We start from the raw sequence: 20252 nt of genomic DNA, 5'->3' as shown, positions 1-20252 counted from the left end.
TGAAGGAGGAATCAAGGGACCTGGGTCCTGTTTACTGCAGAGCAGGGTCAAATGGTTTAATCTGTTCCCCTTCTCATTTTCTGCGACACTGTTCAGCTAGACTGTAAACAGAGGGAACAGTCTCCTACCATGTGTTTCTACAAAGGACATCACAACAAGATCTCTGTTTCACTTAGGGCCTCTGCGCGCTATCATATTCTAGATAATTAAATATACCTCATGTTTTTAAATTGTTTCCAATCAAATTTTGTGTTAAAAAATTTTATTCTGAATTCAGACTGTGTGTGGGATAATAATGACTTACAATTATACTACATATTATTCCTGCAGAAGACAAGAGTTTCTGTTGGTGTCACAGAGCTCATTAAGTTGTTTTGTATTAGCTTTTAAAAAGCATTTTAAAGAAAGGGTGATTCTGAACGTGAATAGGAAACCTCTATTTTAAGGTAGGAGATTTTGATATTAGGTCAACTATGCTGCATGGGCAGGGATATAACTGGAACTCCAGTGATACCTATTACAGATGAGCTATCTCTACCAACAAACCATCTTCCCATCAAAATCTTCTCTACTTCACAGCAAAATGGAGTTCAAACTTCAGAAAGGACACAGTGATTTCTCATGCCTCTCCACTGGGGTGGGTCATATCTGTAAGAATGCAAAAAGCCTTTATTAATATATAAAGCCAGATTGGATGGAGCTTTGAGCGACCTAGTCTAGAGGAAGGTGTCCCTGCCTATGGCAGGGAGTTGGAACTAGATGGTAGTTAAGGTCCCTTACAACCCAAACTATTCTGCAAATATGTGATATACAAGCACTGCCAAACATCAGCAGCTTGTGATTGTTTTTATAGGACAGTAGTGACCATGTACTCTCCTTGCACAGTCACAATGGTGACCTGAGATAGGCCAAATGCTCTGGAATTTGGCTTAGGTGCTTTTTGTGCTAGTTCTGAGACCTGAAGGACCTTCTGAATGGGCCAACACATTGCAAAGACATGTCCTGTGCAGGGCAGTCACCTGGAAAACTAGGGTTGGTTGCTATGAAGAGGGCTACAGTCCTGCACAAACACAGGTGAGAATAGCTGTGCATAAATTAAAATGCAAGATCTTTCACTACATGCCATAGAAGAGAGTTAGTTATATTGCACCATTGTCTACCTATAGGTAGATAAAATCTACATTTGTATTCTACTGAGTGAATTTAGATCTTCTTTCTCAGTTTTGCAATGCCATTGTTTTCTTTATTTTAACAATAAAATGTAAATTGTTCCTACTGCAAAGCAACTCCAACTCTACTTGACACCTTTTGTCTAAAGCCTGTATAATAGAGCCTCTCATTTTTGAAAAACAAATTATTTTATCTCAACTTACTCTGTGGGAGTACCAGTGTGTTCTCCAGGCAGTTGATAGGCAAAGTCCTGATTCAATGGGGTTGCAGAACGTGATTATGGAAGAAGAGTATATGGGTCACACGTACCCTGTAGAAAACATATTGACTCCAAACTAAGGCAGCTGGAATAGGCTTGCAATTCAGGTTTTCTGGAGAAGATATTCAGACTCTGAGACAGAAAAGTATTGAGGTGTTTATTAGCCATCATTCCTCTTGTGAAACTATGGTCAATGGAAATTCATGAATATTACTAACCTTCAGATGAAGGGTCGCTGGAGAAGAATCTTCCTCTGTGGATGTTTTGCCTGCATGAAACCAGAAGCCAGGGTCATATAATTCCCTGTTGATGTGAACTGGGTTGCTGTGGAAAAGAAGGTGCAATGCTCACAACTGAAAAGTACATGCCTGGTATGGAGCAGCATTCAGCTCTGTGAATCTCAGTTCGTGTGCATGGCACAGCAAATAAATAGTGTTTCAGCTCAGTGCAGAAGCAAGACAGATCTAACCCTGGACAATGGCATGTGACTGGTATTGCGATATTGACAACAGCATGTGACTGCATGTGAGAATCTGCTAGGAACTGGGGAACAGAAAAAAGAAACTGATTTGCATTCAGTTGCAAATAATAACATCTAAACCCAGCTGGTGTTAAGAGTCCTTAGTCCAGTCTGTTTTGAGGGTGGGGGTTGGAAGAGGAAGAGCATGGAATAAAAAACGCCTACCTAGTCTGTGGAAACTTAGAAAGTGCCCGAGCTGACAATCACATTGTCCTGAGATAATGCTGGGTGTGCAATAGCTAATAAAAACTTTATTTCATGGCTTTTAAAAACTACAGATGTCATTGTTTCCAATCCAAATGTCTACAAGAAAGACTCACGAAACTGTCAATGTCACACTCAATTACTAGACAGGAGAGAAGCACTTATTGTGAGCTAGCATCCTCAGCCCCTTTGTATCTCTCCTTATTTGAAGCACTTTACCTAGCAATGAAAGTGCCACTTATATCTGAATCAAAGAGTTTTGGAAGAGCCCTTTGGAAAGCAATGAACTCAGACAATACTGGCCTTCCTTTCCCAATCCTTTAGACTTCAGGCTAATAAAAATGATTGCATTTTCCAACAGTTTGTTTTTTTGGATGGAGATGGAAGGAGGAGATGACAATGTTGGTAGACCCATAGTTCACAGGAGTGGAAAAATTTCAGTGTTTTCTTGACATATTTTTATTTTTTGAGGAAAGAATCACTCTACAAATTGCATGGATTTTAAGTGTGGGACCTGATTCTTACAGTTTTCTTTTATTTGTGCTTGAAGAACATGCCCTTTAGTGTGATTAAGGAATAATTGGATTAATTTTGGATTGTGGTAAATGGCATGGCATTCTTTTCATGGAGTTTCTGGTTCTGCAATTACATTTCTGCAGCACTGCCTAGCAGTCACGAAAGATTAGCTGTGTTTTCTTCTTCTGCCGTGCAGTTCTCTAATCTGTCTGGAACAAAAATAGATCAAGAAGTGCAGCTTTGTAGATTGTATCAAATGCTTCTGTGTGTTGCTTTGTGACTGTTGGGTCATTCTTGGATACATAGGGTTGACATATATCTCTATAAGAATTATTTCCGGAAAATATGTACTGTGCACTGTCAGAGAGGTATTCTCTTTCTTCCTTTTAAGTTCAAATTTCATAATTAAAACAAGATGAACAATAGCATCCTCTCACAGAAGAATAAAGATGTGCTCGACTCCCTTTCTACTGCCTTTGAAAGATGAATAAATGGGTATTTTCTGCAGCCTTGCTTAATCTTCTGTTCCTCTTCACACCTTGCTCCATTTTTGAGTATTTCAATAGGGATGCGTGAACTGCTTAGATAAGAGCCAATTCCAGAAAGAACTTCAAAGAAAAAAGATGAGGCCAGCAGCCTCAGAGAATTCCTTTGGAACACAAAATGCAGGTGTATTTGGTAGAGGGTAGTGGTGATGACTTTTGTTTTGTTATAATTTCACTTTTCCTGATCTTCCTTCATTGCTTTCTTGTTTTCTCCTTTCTTCTTGCCCTTCCCTCCTTCCTCTTTTTTCCATCCTTTCCCTCCCTCCCTTCCTTTCCTTCCTTTTCTTTCCCTCTCTTCCTTCTTTCCTTCCTTTTCTTTCCCTCCCTCCTTCCTTCCTTTTCTTTCCCTCTTTTCCTTCCTTTCCTTCCTTTTCTTTCCCTCACTTCCTTCCTTTTCTTTCCCTCTCTTCCTTCTTTCCTTCCTTTTCTTTCCCTCTCTCCCTTCCTTTCCTTCCTTTTCTTTCCTTTTCTTCCTTCCTTTCTTTCCTTTTCTTTCCCTCCCTCCCTTTCCTTCCTTTTCTTTCCCTCCCTTCCTTTTCTTTCCCTCTTTTCCTTCTTTCCTTCCTTTTCTTTCCCTCCCTCCCTTCCTTCCTTCCTTTTCTTTCCCTCCCTCCCTTCCTTCCTTTTCTTTCCCTCCCTCCCTTCCTTCCTTTTCTTTCCCTCCCTCCCTTCCTTTCCTTCCTTTTCTTTCCCTCTCTTCCTTCTTTCCTTCCTTTTCTTTCCCTCTTTTCCTTCCTTTCCTTCCTTTTCTTTCCCTCTTCCTTCTTTCCTTCCTTTTCTTTCCCTCTCTTCCTCCCTTTCCTTCCTTTTCTTTCCCTCTCTTCCTTCCTTTCCTTCCTTTTCTTTCCCTCTCTTCCTTCTTTCCTTCCTTTTCTTTCCCTCTCTTCCTTTCCCTTTAGGAAGGCCTGTGATACTTTAAGATGATCACACATCTGTGGCAGAAGAAGCTGTTTCCCTTCTCTCTCATCTCAGGTCTATACATTTTCAGAGGAGTACAAACTTGCACATTACTTATGCGGTTATTTCCATTCTGGGGCATGGGAGATTTAGCAGAGTGACTGTCATTGCTGTTAATGGGATTTGCTCAGCTAAAATCTTGTGCAAGCTGAGCCTTTTCAAAAGAGAGAATTTCTTTAGAAGTACAGATAGACCTGGTTAAAGATTCTTTTGATGAGATATGAGGGAAGATCTTAGAGCATATCTAACAATTAAAGAAGGTGGACAACTTTTCACCAGTTAAAAGTGTTAATCTCACCATTGTAGCCATATTTCCATTTGGCTAATTACATCCTGCTGTGTAAAATTCTTCCTATGATTTCACTTAAAATTATTTCTTATGCTTGTCTAGAATGACTATGCAATGTTATTGCATGATTTTTAAAGCTGAGCTCCTCAATTATCAGAAAAAATATTTGCCAAGTAAAATGTTTCTATGAAAATTGTCATTATCCATCAAGTGATTTATTCCATAAGCAATATTTGCAAAGCTATGCAGCTGGTCGATTGCTACAAAAAAAATAAATAAAAAAAAATTGTTCTAATATATTAGCTGAGAAAAAAGGTAAAAATTAATTAAGATAATGTGTATGTTGGATAATATTTGTCCAGCTGTTGTTTGAAGGCTATCACCTTTCATTTTGGTGGGCTTACATACCAGTAAAGCAATCCCTATGTAAATAGTTCTGAGTTTATCCTGTGATCTGCCATCCTTACTTGAAAAATGCTGTGAAAATGATAATTATTATGATTGTAAATCAAACCCTATTTTCATTTGGAATAAAACATAATGGCATTTGAACAAGCAAGGCAGTGGGGCTGTAGATGAATTGAGTGCCATGTGGTCTGATGTGCGCACTTTGAGATAAAGCCTAGGTTGTTCAAAGTCTGGGAATAAGTGCCTGGCCTGCTGGAGGCAACTGTTTGCCTGTTCTTTTCGTAAAGCCCCTAAGCTTCCCTAAAATTAAAGATAGTGCAAATACTATCATTACATGGAATTTAAGCAAGTTAGGTGAACAATATTTTCAACCATTACATCTCTCAGGACTGATTTTTCTGAAATGATTTGTTGCATTGACAGCAATAAAAAAATAGATTACAAGACTTTTGTTCCTCCTGTCTTAAAACATTCTATATAGCTTATTTTTATCACAATTACATAGTGCAATTTACAACCCAAACAAGAGGAAAGATTTTGCTCTAAGTCTTCAGTAGTTTTTCCAATTACAAATGAGTTGGAACTGGAGTGTAGCTGGACATTCTTTAAATGTAAATTTAAGCATATGATTATTATTACTTTTTAAAATCAGGTTCAAATTACTCAGCAACTTCAGGGCTCATAACACTACCACAACATCAGAAATACTACAGACATATAAGCTGACAGGGAAAACATTTTTAAGTTGGTAAAAAATGCTGAATTTATTTAAAGCCAAGACAAGTGTTATCTATTCAGTGATCTTGAATCTTCCCTTCCGTGAATCTTCCAAAGAGAGAAGTGAAACATTTGGGAAAACTTTTCTAAGCCTATATAGGCAAAGGTGAAAGGAAGATAAAAGTGAAAGAAAAAGTAACTAGTGGAGAGGAGAACAAAAAGAGTAATGGTGCACATACATTTCAGGCCTTTTTCTTTTCTTAGAAACTTGTTTGAAACAATTGACCTGAAACGGTGGTGAGGTGATTAAATTGAGAGATGCTGTAGACATTAATGTCTGTTTGTATTACACGGGAATGATTCAGAGACCTTACAAATATGTGGGTAATCAGAAGAGAAACAGCTGAATTTCAAGGTGGATAAATGCAAGTTAGTGCACATTCAAATGATCACAGGCAGTGCTGGATACACGAAGATCACTTGGACTAAAGAGTAGGGAATCACCACAGACAGACTAGTAAAACATCTGCTAGTGCAATGTGATAACTGGAAATGCAGATAAAACATTAAAGTAATACAGAAAAATGTAAACCCATTGTATATGTCAGTGGTATGTTCTCAGCTAGGCTATTACATTAATTTCTTGTCATCCCATCTAAGAAGAGTAACAGAAGCAGCTTAGGCACATGAAATATAGGCAAAGCAAATTTTTAAAAAAATTAACGAAAGAACAGAAAAGATGAAAATACAAAAAAATGTTTTTAAAGGAACACAAATCTTTGAAACTGCACTTTGTGATGATACTTTTAGAATGAAATGTGTGTTAAAAGAAAACCAAACATCTAATCAGCCAGCTGACGACAGCGGTGGTTGCAAAACTGGAGGGTCAGAATGACTAAATGCTTTGTCAAGTGGGAGTATGAGGAATTCTGTTTGTCCACAAGTATTGATGAAGCCTCTGTTTTTAATTTTCAAAACAAAATGAAAACAACAGAGAAAAAGGACCCCTATTACAAATATAATTCACCTGCTGTTTTCCCCTATGTGCTCCACAGTGTTTTACAGGGGACCGTTCTCCTAAAACACTAACATTCTGCTTGCTGGAGGTGGGGGCAAAACCACAGCAAGACATACTCTTTCCTCTCAGACTGATGAAAACTTGATGAAGAACATTTTCCATAAAGCTCCCACAATCCCTCATCACTTATGTGCAGATGTCAGGATAACTACTTGCTGAAATATCCTCCTATGACAATAGAGAATAGCAAAATTTTGTTTCCCTCAACTTATGCTTGGACTTGATCCCACTCCAACTGCAGTTATGTGCTTGCAGATGACTGAAATAGGAATAGATTCTGTCTGTTGAGCAAAACTTTTGATCAATGTGAAATTCTTTAATGACAGAACTTCACAGGATTACATGTGAGTTAAACTAGCAGAAAATTCGACTCCAAATCTGTGAATTCATCAGCCTGTTGTTTTCCTCTCTTTTTCTTCTGATAGTAAAGGGCTGAAGGATTTTTATGTGCTATTTAGTCTTGCATTTGTAGCTCATTTTCATTCTGTATGGAAATTAACGGTAATGGTTTGTGTGTTTATTCATCTCACAGCTAACGTACCAACACTTGCCTCAGCATCTCAAACCTTTTATAAGGGACACAATTTCTTCTCAAGCATTGAAAGATTAATTCATGGCTAATACCAGGTACTAATATGAAATAGAGTCAAGGTGTAGAATTTTCTGCCACCCTTGGCTGGAATTCCAAACTCTTGTTCCAAGGGCCAACATAGTAGTACATCTGAGAATATTTCAAAATTTCCATCACGAAATATGAAACTTCTGTGTTTGAACAATGTCTCCCAAGGACTCAAGTCTGGCAACACAAAAGCTTATCTCCCAAAAGTTAGGCCATGCACTAAATAGATTCTACCAAGCAGCTATTCAGAATATATTAGGAATAATTGTTTAGAGATGATACGCTTTTTGAAGGTTTGTTTTGGAATTGTTCTCTCTCCCATCCCTCACCATTAAAACATTAAAAAACATCAGATTGTGGTGAAGAGTATAAAATAAGATAGCTCAATTCAAACTGGAACATATATGAAAAGGATAGGAAGAACCTGGATGCAGGAAGAGGTTTTGTTTTTTTGTTTGTTTTTTTTTTTTTGGTTGTTGTTTGGGGTTGTTTTTTTTTGCTTTGTGGTTTGCATTTTATTTATTTTTTGTTCATTTGTTTGTCTGTTTGTTTTGGTGTGCATGTTTTGGTTGTTTGTTTGTTATTTTTGTTTTGGGTTTTTTTTTACCCTGAATTTTGGGCTTAGATCTGACAGGATAAAACTTAGTTTACCAAACACAAAGATAGAAGAATTGCTTGTGCATTCACTATTCCAATTATTATACAGCTCTCAAAAGTAGGACTCTGGTAGTAGAGAATTTTTTATACAGTATAATTTTCTACAGCACAGATACCCTATCTTTGTGTCTTTAGGCTACTGCTTTATCACTAGCACATTAATCCTACCAAATGCCTGTTACATATTGTGCCATGGAAACTTGAGAGAAAATACACTGAGCACAACTTTTTGCGTTTCTTTTTCCAAGCTCTTGACCCTGGTAGCCTATGAGTTAGTTGAAAAGATTGAAACGTACAGCTAAAGGAAATCAAGATTCTGATCACCTCTTGAGGGCTGGCGGTGAGACATACAACTTTTTAGTTTCAGTTAAAATCCAGCCTATTGTAGAAGTTTTCATATCAGGTACTAAATAAGTGGCGATATATGAAAGGTGCAAAATAAATTTAATGGGATTCATGCACACAATTTCCTTGAAAACTGCTAAACTAGCCTCTGAATAAGGAGAGAAGCCTTCTACACCCTGTCCATAACAAGCCTGGTAATGGCATGGTCAAGGAGAAGGTGATGGAGTCACCAAACAAGGGGATACCCTCAGATGCCACTCTTTGGGTTCTAGTTCCTTCTCTCATTCAGATGTATGCTATTTTGTCATACCTACATTTCTTTCTTATATTTAGTGAAGCTGAAGACCTGGTGGGTAGCACAGGTGCTGCTGGGCGTGTGCCACAGAGGGGATGCCCTTGCATAGGTGGGATACTCCCTGGGCCATGTTCACAGCTATGCAGCACTGCCAGTGATGAAGATATACTGGGCTCAGCCCAGTATATGAAATGCTACAGGTTGACAAAGGGAGCTGCTGCTGCTTATTTTCTGTGGTGACAAAAATTCTTGAATTTATTTTCCACATATACAGAAGTTTTTCACTAAGGAGGTGTTTGAGGAAACAGCTGTGGGGCTGTCAGGAGTCTCTTACAGCCAAACTGAAAGATGGGTAGGTGTTTCCTCTTCTTCTAAGGGCACTTGCTCTCCTTTCTGAATCCTGCTAAATCTTCCCGTCTTGTAAAGAATATTCTCCCTGGAGACCATAAAGACACTTCAGAAGAGATTGCTTCCCCCACCTCCTTCTGAATGCAGTAGATTTCACCAAGGATGAGGAATTTTCTAAAGATCTTTTCTCTTTTTACATTCAAATTACACGGGTTGAACTGTGCACTATGCGAGCAAGATAGTCCCTGTGTTTTTGCTTTTGTATAGAAAGTGTAGATTTCCAGCAAGAACATTCTGTTTATTTGTCAAGTGGAATTGCTCCTTCCTAGCCTAGGGTTATGAGAAAACATTTTTGTTTAAATGGGGAAACAAATGAATAGTTTCCATTGCCCTTAAGGTACAGAATCCCAGGTTAAGGCTTAGCACAAACATATACGGAAAGTGATGTTTGCTGGGTGCCCTTATTAAAACACTGGCAGCACACCACAAATTCAGGGAGATGTCAGATGTCTCACTTAGTATAAAAACACAGTGAATCTGAGAACTGTGGAGAATTTCCAGCATGAACTATTAGATACTAGAGCATTATTATTAATATTAATATTATAAAAATATTATAATTACTATTGGTATGTTTTATTTTTTACTACAGCATATATTTAAAAAAAAATCGGAAATAAGAGTACAGAGAGAAGCCTGAAACTGAAATTATCTTCCACTTTAAAAACAGCACACACAGATTTTCATATCCCTTCAGAAGTCAATGATGTACTTCGCACTTCTGGGAAGGGGCATTCCCATTCATGTATGATCTGAAAGGCAGATCTGAATTCAGACCCTCACTTTGTCTGCAATGAAGCTTTCCACATGTACAGCTTCAGATTCATCCTGCATGGGAAAACTCATGTTTTGGTAAAACTGACCCTGTAACATCCATCATGATTGATACCCGCTGACCAGGGCTTTGGGTATTAACCCCAAAATGAAAGAAAGGCAAAAAACTGTTACACTCCTAGTGATTTTTTGTTCAGTTACTGCCTGTTGAAGTAGCTGTAACCAGTGTAAGCTCGAGGAATCTCAGGACTGACAGGTTTTTCAGAGATCAAGGTGATGTTATTCTACCATTGACTCTTTGATCAGGGTCTGGTACTACTGCACTTCAACCTGACTCAAGAGAATATGCAAACGCTTCACTACTGAACCTCAGTGTGGTCAGGAAAACGGATCTTGTAAATTAACATGTACATCTATATCTGCATTGAGACTAAAAAAAGAGTATATCTGATTTAAAAGATAAATATTGGGGACTTTTCAATGGTAGGAATGCTATAAAATAAAATTTAAAATTAGGAAGCATTTTGAAGTGGCTGATACAAGCTACAGAATGCTACAGATCTGCCTCGGTTACTCTGGACAAAATTATTTTGTCTTACATTTACAGAAACCAGCTTCGAATAAAAGTAATTATCAATAATTTATTGTAGACTTTGTTTTCCCTCTTCTTGTTAGTGGATATTACTTCTCTGGCTGCAAGGTAGGTAACTGAGAACTAGTAGTTTAGATACTGCTAGCTAAGCCATTCTGCCTGTGAATGTTCTTATTCTATTAATGTGGCTTCAGTGAGCAGAGTGCCAAACACCTGCAGCTTTAAGGGACTTACTAGTTTTCCTTTGGAAAAGGAAAAGGGGCTCTGGTAATGTCATAATGTGATTTTCACGGAATTTTTTTACATCACAATTTTAAATGCTTTATGTCTGGTTTTTGAGAGAGGTTCCACATTGTGCAGCAAGCATCCGAACACTGTGCACAGAAAGTTATTTGACAGTACTGTTGTATACTCACACCTCAAAAGGTTGTCTTTTTTACCAAGCCCCAGTACTTCCAGACCTGTCTTTGGAAAAGTCTCAGATGCTTTTGTGTGGTGCAATGGTCGCACCCAGTGGCCGGTTGGGTTAATCACATATGTGTATTCCCTATGGATATCTGAGGCAGTTTGTTCCAGGAATTTCTTCTTATATACTACGACAGTTTGGAATCTAACTTGATAGCTGGAAAGCAATGTATGTCCACCTTCACCTCAAGGTTCATTCCCAAAATTCCCTGACTGATCAAAATGAACGTCCAGATCATTCATGAAATGAATAGCAAGGAGCTGATGAAACCCCTATGGAGTCTGACATTCTTAAGATTAGGATCCTTGACTATAATGAGCTGGTGGTTAAAAAAAATGATTCAAGGACAGGCTGAAACAAAAAAAAAAAACCAAAAGCCAACATACTTTTCCTTAGTAACTCATCTTTCTTTTGACTGTGGAAAGCCTGAAACACTTGAACATATGCCTGATTCTTCTTTCTTGTCATTATCAAGGTAATTTGAAAAAGAATGTTTTTCTTTCCTATAAATGAAAAATGTATGGAAGTACCATGGATAATTGAAAGAGTTGCATACACATAACCCCCCTCCCTTTCCTCCCAGCCTAACTATAGCATCTTCTATTAGCATCACAATGACACTAATGTTTTCTTTCTCTCAATGTAGATCATTTTGCCAAGGTCCCTGTTTTCAATTAGTGTCAGCAAATGACATGGGTGGCACTATAGAGGTGTTCAGTGGAGGTAGCATTACCCGCGCTGATTTTGGGGTGAGGGATGGGAGAGCTAAGTTCAATGGGAAAAAAAGGGAGGTGCTGCTCTCCATAGAAATCCTTGTTCAATGCTCCTAATGACACAGACATTAGTTCCTTTCGCTATATCACACATGTGCGAGTGATATCCACTAAAGACCTGCATGGCATGGTAGGGTTCATTTACAGTGTGTTTACCCATTTAACAATCAAATAGCTAATGCTGTATTACCTAACTTTGTCAGTCTTGCCCCAGATGTTTTGAAACATTACTTTGAAGCCATATATGAGTGGGGTTCTTTTTCAGCCTCTTACCAATTCCCTCACCTTCTTTGGAACAGGCAATACTTACTTTTCTTCTACCTACAGCATCTGCTGCTCAATTCTGCTTGCATTTTTTTTCCCAAGGAACTGAAGAAGTTGCTCCATTCCGATATGAAAAGCTCTGCCCCAGCTTCAGCATTATTGACTGGGTGCTGGCTGCTGGCACCTGCAAGGAATGACACCAAGGCTTTATGATCTTTTCCTACTATGAAGCTTCTATGCATTTCCTGGTAAAGATGTAGACTTCAGGTAACGGATTCAAATGTACTGACAGTAGTCTTGCTTTACTCGCTTTTCCCTCACACACCTTTCACGTGTAGTCCATGGTTTCCCAGTGCTCCCCAGGCCACATGTTAGACAAAGCAGAAAAGGCATTTATAACAGATATTTTTTGAAGAACTCTGAATTCCTTTTCCTTGTGAAATTTCCTTTCATGCTTAGTTCACTGGAAAAACCCCAGCATGTGACACTGGACATTCAGAGAGTGACTCCAAAAATTCTCATTTCAACTGAGACAGTCAATCTAGAGTCAACATAAGATGAATTCTGGAGTCTCTGCAGCGAGTCGCAGGTTTTATCCCAGGAACTAGGCACTAAAATATTACAGCTGTTTCTGTACTGGATTTTCTTGCACCCCACAGCCTGGAGATACTCAGTGCAGAAGTTTGTGCTTGCTTTTCATTTTTGCTTTGCAGGTCACATTTAAATGAAACTTCCACACTGGATCCAGCTTGACAAAAAAGAACAGTTATACTTTAAGAAAAAAAGTTGGCCTACTTTTTGTCTCTGTCCTCTTGGTGGTTGTTTGAAGATGTAGGTGATATAATGGGACTCTTAGACCATCTTTGCCTACAAATTCAGACTACATTCAAGAGTAAACATATGGGGGGTGGGGGTGAACCCACCTAAATTTAGTGAAAAAGTTTGTGATTTAATAAAAATAAGAAAAGCCAAAATACTTCAGGTGCAAATCCTTTCCTGCGCTGCAAAATAGCCCTTGTGCATGGGAATCACACAGGAAACTTTTGTATAAACAAAATGAAACCATGGATGCTGCTTTCTCTGACTAAACTGAGGAAAGTTAAAAAATTGATTCCTCACTTCGACTGTATTGATATAATCCCATTTAAAGCTCCAGCTGATACGTAGTTCCATTTATGTGAAGTGACAACTCTCATTTAATGACCAATAAGCAATGGTGAAAAAAGAAATGATTTGTAAAGTTCTTGCTAGCTTCAGTGACCTCATGTAGGAGTAAACAAATAAAAAAGGAGTAAACAGAAGACATGCCTGTATGTGTTGCACTGTGAAATATACTCTCCTTCACTTTATGTTCCCAAAACAGATATGATATCTTGTTTTGAAAGGGGCTGGCCCATTCCTACTGCAAGTGTGAAATCAGATTTGTGGAGAAATATGCAGTTGCTTGAGACCTCACACTTTGCAATGGAGATGGAACAAGGAGTCCCTCTAAGCTGCCACTGTTTTCAGCTACAAGGTCCGGCAGGTGAGGAAGTGAAGCCCAGCAATTAATCTGTTGTCAGAGGAGTGTGTTTGCTGCGCATGCTGTAACATCTGGGTTCAAGCCACGAAGCTGGGCATATTCCAACTTTTTATCTCCTTCCTCTGTCCCTACCCCAAAAGAATTCTTCCTTTGAGGGAGGAGGACCAGAAGTCCTACAGCAAACAGTATTTGTCTCGTGTCCCTGGGACTGACACTGAGCATGAGTTACTGTCCATGCAGATTCTCCAACAGAGACTTTCTGTATGCGCAGTGACAGGATTGATGCTGTTATGTGAAGCTAAAGGTCCACCAATAACGAGAGTGTATTACTTCTGCTGAGAGCACATGCATAGCTATTGGGGGGGGGGGGGGGGGCGGGAATTAAAATCCTGTCGGGGGGATTAAAATTCTGAAACAAAATGAGGTCCTTCAATCCATGCTTCAGGGTCTGTTGAGTGTGCAGTGAGGTGTGTTGAGGTTAGATGCACTCCGGTGCCTTCTGAAGGAGCTTTGCCACAGCAGAAGGACCACTTTGATGATATTAAATATCCCATCTGGAAGTGGTTCTGCAACCTCTTCACTGGAGTTGTACAAGAGAGCAAAGGATGCAGCATCGGGGCTGTAGCAGGTATAAGAAGACACGACCTTTATATAAGCATTGAGTGTCTAACTTACACGTTACTGGGAAAGCCTGGACAATTTACACTAGTCCTGTCTGCCACTCAGACGCGGCTTATCATTTTATGCTAAGGACAAGACATCACTGGCATTAATGGTGTCCAATGTGTGGCGTTATCATAGAATTGTAGAATGATGAGGGTTGGAAAGGACCTTAAGGTCACCTAGTTCCAACCCCTCTGGCAATGGGCAGGGACACCTCACACTAGACCATGTCGCCCAAGGCTCAGTCCAGCCTGGCCTTGATGCATAAGCATGATTGCATGAAATGGCAACTTCCTGTACTCATTTAGCTTTTTTCTTTGCAAAATATTAGTAAATAAAAGTTGCATTTAAATGCATGCACAACCTTAAGCTGAAGATCAGAACCAAACCTAGTGACCTTCCTTCTCCAAAGCGGTAATTAAGCTACAGGTGCTGTTTGTTAGACAGCAACTTCTCTTACTTGAATCAAGTTTGTTCCTATCACTTCAAATGCAAAAAGCAGTTGATCATTTCATCCATGTGACTACAAGGGTGACTATCACAGCTTGCAAAGCATATGGTAGTTCTTGCAATATCAATAATAATCTCTAAGTAATGCAAATTTGGGTTGTAGTCATCTTTTATTATCACTCCAGTCTTCCAGTAGCTTCCTCCTGTCTTTCTCTTTTAGAATTTTTGTCTTTCATTATTAAATGAAACCTTCTATACCCAGTGATTACATTATCAAGGATTACCTGCTGAAAGGGATCAAAACTGATCAAAATAAAGGCTGCATTATTCTGAATAAATTTTACATATTTTGAGAAGTTTCATTAAATTAATTAGAGGATGAAATTAAACAATAAGCAAGTAATGTCATAGGCATTTTGCAGATAGGAACACTGAAATTTAAAGAGAAAAAGGGACTTGTCACAGGCTTGCTGTACAGGCTGAAACAGAACAGGAATTTTCTCCTCGAAGACTAAGTGCATCTCTTACAGATTCCAGGTGGAGTGGAGCTTATAAAGTGTTTATTTAAAAATCTGTGGATGGGAATGAAATACTTTTTGGTTGTCATTTTAAAGTCAAGTTCTATTAAATTAGGAAGAAAAGCCACTGTAACTATAGCAGGTAATTTTTCTTTAGACGTATCAAAGTATTCAGTTCCCACACTGAAGTGAATGCAATATTGAGCATATTCACAGCATTCCTTACAATTTCTGTAAGATCTATTTAAATCATCCTTTTTTTTCTAAATGAGATGCCTTGCACACTCTCTGCCTGTTATGGGGTATTGATAACATCTGTTTACTAATCTAAGAACAACATCCAATGACTCCGGAGAATGTGCCAGATTTGAACGGCTGTCATGTTACGTCAGGTGGCAGAGTGCCTGACTGGTCAGCTAATGAAAATAACATGAGTTTACAGACAAAATGAAACAGGACAGCAGCATACATGAGGAACTGGCTACTTATAATGCATCTTATTCTGGGAATGAAAGAGTGAACCTACATGTACAGATATAATTGAAATTCATTCACGTTTCTGTCTGTGATTCAGAAGCTGGGTTTTTAAGTCTCTGAGTAAAGTGATTCCTTCAGTTGTGGAAGGAAAGGGTAGAGCACTGCCATATTTAATTTATGAATCCTTTTCCATTTGTTTCCTGGACAGGTGACTTCCATGGCCTTGTGTCTAGCTGTTCATTATGGGTGGGGATCCAAACCCTTGCTTTCTGCTGCCTTGCTAGGACTGTAATCAGAGCACTTTCACCACGAAAGAACAAGATTAAAACCATCTCCAAGAGATCTGGTTCTCTGGTTTGCCCTGAATTGCCCTTGCCAGAGCAGTCCTAGCACAATGAGATGGTACAGTGGATGCTTTGGAAGGAAAACAGTACAGTTTTCTTAGGTCTGGTTAAAGAATAGGGTTGCTCTTTCTGCCTAATCACACTGCGCATCGGTGTGAGCCTTGGAAAAGCTGACCTTGAATGGAGCCTGCAAAGGATGCAAAGGATGGGGAGGGACCCTTTATCTTTGTATGATCTTTCAGGCTATTGGCAGGATAAAACTGGGTAAAACTGCACTTCTGGCTAAAATATTTTTTTTAAAAATGAGTCTAATTGTGTCTGGCTCTTGTGTGGGTACAAAATGAGGAGGGAAGGCATAATGTTCTTTCTCTGTGCTCTTCCCACAGAATCAGACTTTTTACATCTCACTTAGGTATCTCAAAGTGATGTCTGTTCAGATCTGAAAATTTTATCCTTAGCTCTTTTTATAGTCAATGGAAAAAAAATTAGAAGGTGTTTTTCTCCTTTGGATAAAGCATATGATCTTAATAGGTTGGTCTAAGATGGGCAAAAAACCCCACCCTGTGAAGCTGCATACTTCTTGCCATTAAGTATAAAGACTAGAGTAACTCAGATTTAGCTAACTAATTTTTAAGCACAAAAGTTAAATAAAATATACAAGGAATAAGGACCAGCTCTTACCCTGTTTAATTATTCCAGAAAATGGAGGTCTCCAGAAGTGCTCAGTTTAAAGGAATAATATTTTTCTTGATGGGTACCTGGTCCACAGTGCAAGGGAGATACCTTCGCTGTTGGTAGGTGACTTGAGACATAGGTCAACAAAGTTAGGTGTGTAGGCTTGCAGATGCTTCTTGGTTTCAATAGAAAATAAGCTCAGTGAGTCTGAGCCCAACTGTCAGATTGTCATGAATCCAGCTTTTGGTCATTTCTAAATTTTTCCAGTAATACCAGAGTGATTTTTAAAGCTAAACTGAGTCAGAAAATCTTCCTCATGTAGCTGAGACAAGACAACACAATTGAATTCATAGAGCCCCATAATATTTGCCTACCTAGAAAAGACACATTTCTTAGTCCAACTTTAAAAATAGGTACTAAGAAAAAATACCCATTTCTTCTCCCCCCACCCCACTATTGTTCACTCGTGAATATGTAACACGGCATAACATTCTCAAACTATAATCTGCTCAACATTATCTAATTGCATCTGTCATTTTACTCTGCAATAAAATACTTCTGGGGAAAAAGAAATATGGAACTTAGCACTTGAGCTACTTTTTAAAAGATTGCTTCTGATTTTAAACATGTAGCAATGACATTTACCTGCTAAAATTTGAAAAGCAAAAACAATCTGCATGTTATCAAGCTCATATGTAGCTATCATCTGTAGCTCATATGCTAAAGTGTGGGTATACCTGGCTCAAGTTATTCTTAGGGCAAAGAGGCTTTTACACAAGAGCTGAGCTAAGGTCTATGTCTCTATTTTTTACATATGCTTTGATCAATCTATGGACTGCCTATTTGGTATTGTTTAATTATTGCTCCCCTGAATGTGCTAATTGCACTTTGGCTCTATAATTTGTAAATGGGAGGGATGCCAGCATACTCACTAAGTAACATCTTTGTGCTGTCCATGCCAGCTTCCCAGAAAATACATCCAAGATGGTTATTGATCCTTTTTCTTGTGCTTTTACAGCTTAATCCCCTTTCATTCTTTTTCCTTTTTTTTTTTTTGTGATTCTCAAGCTGATACTCCGTGAAATCGATTTCCTTCAGCACATCCCACACCAGCAGCATGCCAGCTTCTTGCAGCCTTCCATGTCACTTGCAGTCTCTACTTTCTCACCTTTCTCTTTTCTGTCCTTTCCCTTTCATATACCTCATTCCTGCTGCAATTGAATAAGGATAGGAAAAGTCTATTACTGCTTGATGGCTGGCATTCTCAAGTTGCACAGAAAGTATTAGGCATGAATTTGTTGCTGCCTTCAAAAACCACGGGAGCCTGTACACAGACTTGTCTCCTAAAATTCAACTACAAAGACAGTCTTGCCTTGTATGTGCTTACATAAAAAGCAAACAGCAGGGATTAATTACTTTAGACAGCTAAATAAATATTTATTTCCCTATAATAGTCTTCAAAAATATCTGTCACTGTTTCACTACCTAACAATGGCTGGTAGCGACAAGTGGGATCTTTTTCAATTGAAGTTGCTTTTTAATGAGTGTTTTTCGAGTAGGAGGTTTAATCTGATGCTGCTTTTGGAGCAATGCCTGGCCTATCCCAATACAAACTCCATCTGATTAACAAAAGGCCTCATTTTCAAAATGATCTAGCTCAGCTAATGCTAGTTGATTCTTTTATTTAACTCAGGCTTGTTTATGAGTCAATTAGCATTTAAACTAAGCTCCCAGCCTTCATATAAACTCTCAGCCACCGAAACTAAACAAAACAGCCCTTTCCCTTTCTTTTAGGAGCCACTAAGCACCTATACAATATCCTGCTGTAGCACTCTGATGTTGCCAGGGCTTAGGGAATTCATCTAGTGATTCTGGCTGAGATTCACCCAGGCTGAAATTCGATTAGGTACCTTCCTCAGACTTAGTGCTTGCACTTCTGCTCCTCTCAGTGTGTCTGCTGCATTCCCTGGGAAAAACTTCCTGCTGGGAGTGATGGGGCTGATGATGAGACAGCACACCTAAAATGATCTGGAAATGCTAAAATCAGCCCACACATAGACCTTTCTGGGATGGCTCTCCTTGCTCTAGTGTTCTAGTGTGTTATGCAGTCAATTCCTTTTTATTTCCATTTGAGCTCTCTGTGCACTTTCACTTAGTCATTCTCCTCTCTTGGCTGGGTGAAGAAGAAGAGGGTATGGGTGTTGCTGAGTTATGAGCCTGCTGAACTGAGGAAATGCTGTCCTGAAGGCTGTCCTGTGCCGTCCTGTGGCTGCCATTTATGACATGGCCTCTCTGCTGCTACATCCCCCAGCACCATACCTCAGCCCTGCATCCCCACCTTCCGTACTACCTCCCTGTTGCTCCCCCTCTCTCCTTGGAGCATGAGGTGAGGTGATCCCTCATTTCCCACAGGGCACAATGGGCACTGGGCCCACATTGTAGAATCATAGAATAGTTAGGGTTGGAAAGGACGTTAAGATCATCTAGTTCCAACTTCCTACCATGGGCAGGGACACCTCCCACTAAACCATGTCACCCACTCCTCTGCCCAGCTTGGCCTAGAACATCCCCAGGGATGGAGCATTCATAACTTCCTTGGGCAACCCATTCCAGCGCCTCAGCACCCTAACAGGAAAGAACTTGTTCCTTATATCCAACCTAAATTTCCCCTGTTTAAGTATGAACCCTAAACCCTTGTCCTATCACTACAGTCCCTAATGAAGAGTTCATCCCCAGCATCCCTATAGCCGCCAGTCAGATACTGGAAGGCTGCTATGAGGTCTCCACGCAGCCTTCTCTTCTCCAGGCTGAACAGCCCCAACTTTCTTAGCCTATCTTCATACGGGAGGTGCTCCAGTCCCCTGATCACCCTCGTGGCCCTTCTCTGGACTTGTTCCAACAGTTCCATGTCCTTTTTATGCTGAGGACACCAGAACTGCACACAATACTCCAGGTGAGGTCTCATGAGAGCAGAGTAGAGGGGCAGGATCACCTCCTTCGACCTGCTGGACATGCTCCTTTTGATGCAGCCCAGGATACGGTTGGCTTTCTGGGCTGCAAGTGCACACTGAAGCCAGCTCATGTTCATTTTCTCATTGACCAACACCCCCAAGTCCTTCTCCGCAGGGCTGCTCTGAATCTCTTCTTTGCCCAACCTGTAGCTGTGCCTGGGATTGCTCCAACCCAGGTGTAGGACCTTGCACTTGGCATGGTTAAACTTCATGAGACTGGCATCAGCCCACCTCACAAGTGTGTCAAGGTCCCTCTGGATGGCATTCCTTCCCTCCAGGGTATCAACAGAACCACACAGCTTGGTGTCATCAGCAAACTTGCTGCGGGCGCACTCAATCCCACGAAGATGTTAAAGACTGGTCCCAACACCGACCCCTGAGGGACACCACTCCTTACTGGTCTCCAGCCGGACATTGAACCATTGACCACAACTCTTTGTGTGCGTCCATCCAGCCAGTTCTTTATTCACCCAGTGTTCCACCTATCAAATTGATGTCTCTCCAATTTAGAGACAAGGATGTCGTGTGGGACAGTGTCAAACGCTTTACACAAGTCCAGGTAGATGACATCAACTGCTCTACCCCTGTCCATCAGTTCTGTAGCCCCATCATAGAAGGCCACCAAATTGGTCAGGCAGGATTTCCCCTTAGTGAAGCCATGCTGGCTGTCACCAAGCACCTTGTTGATTTTTTTTTTTCATGTGCCTTAGCATGCCTTCCAGGAGAATCTGCTCCA

The sequence above is a fragment of the Pezoporus wallicus genome, unplaced genomic scaffold, assembly GCF_028554395.1.
Source record: "Pezoporus wallicus isolate ANWC-B61680 ecotype Strahan unplaced genomic scaffold, APGP_CSIRO_Pwel_v1 contig_3817, whole genome shotgun sequence".
NCBI classification, from domain to species: Eukaryota; Metazoa; Chordata; class Aves; order Psittaciformes; family Psittacidae; genus Pezoporus; species Pezoporus wallicus.
This window is presented reverse-complemented; position numbering follows the sequence as displayed.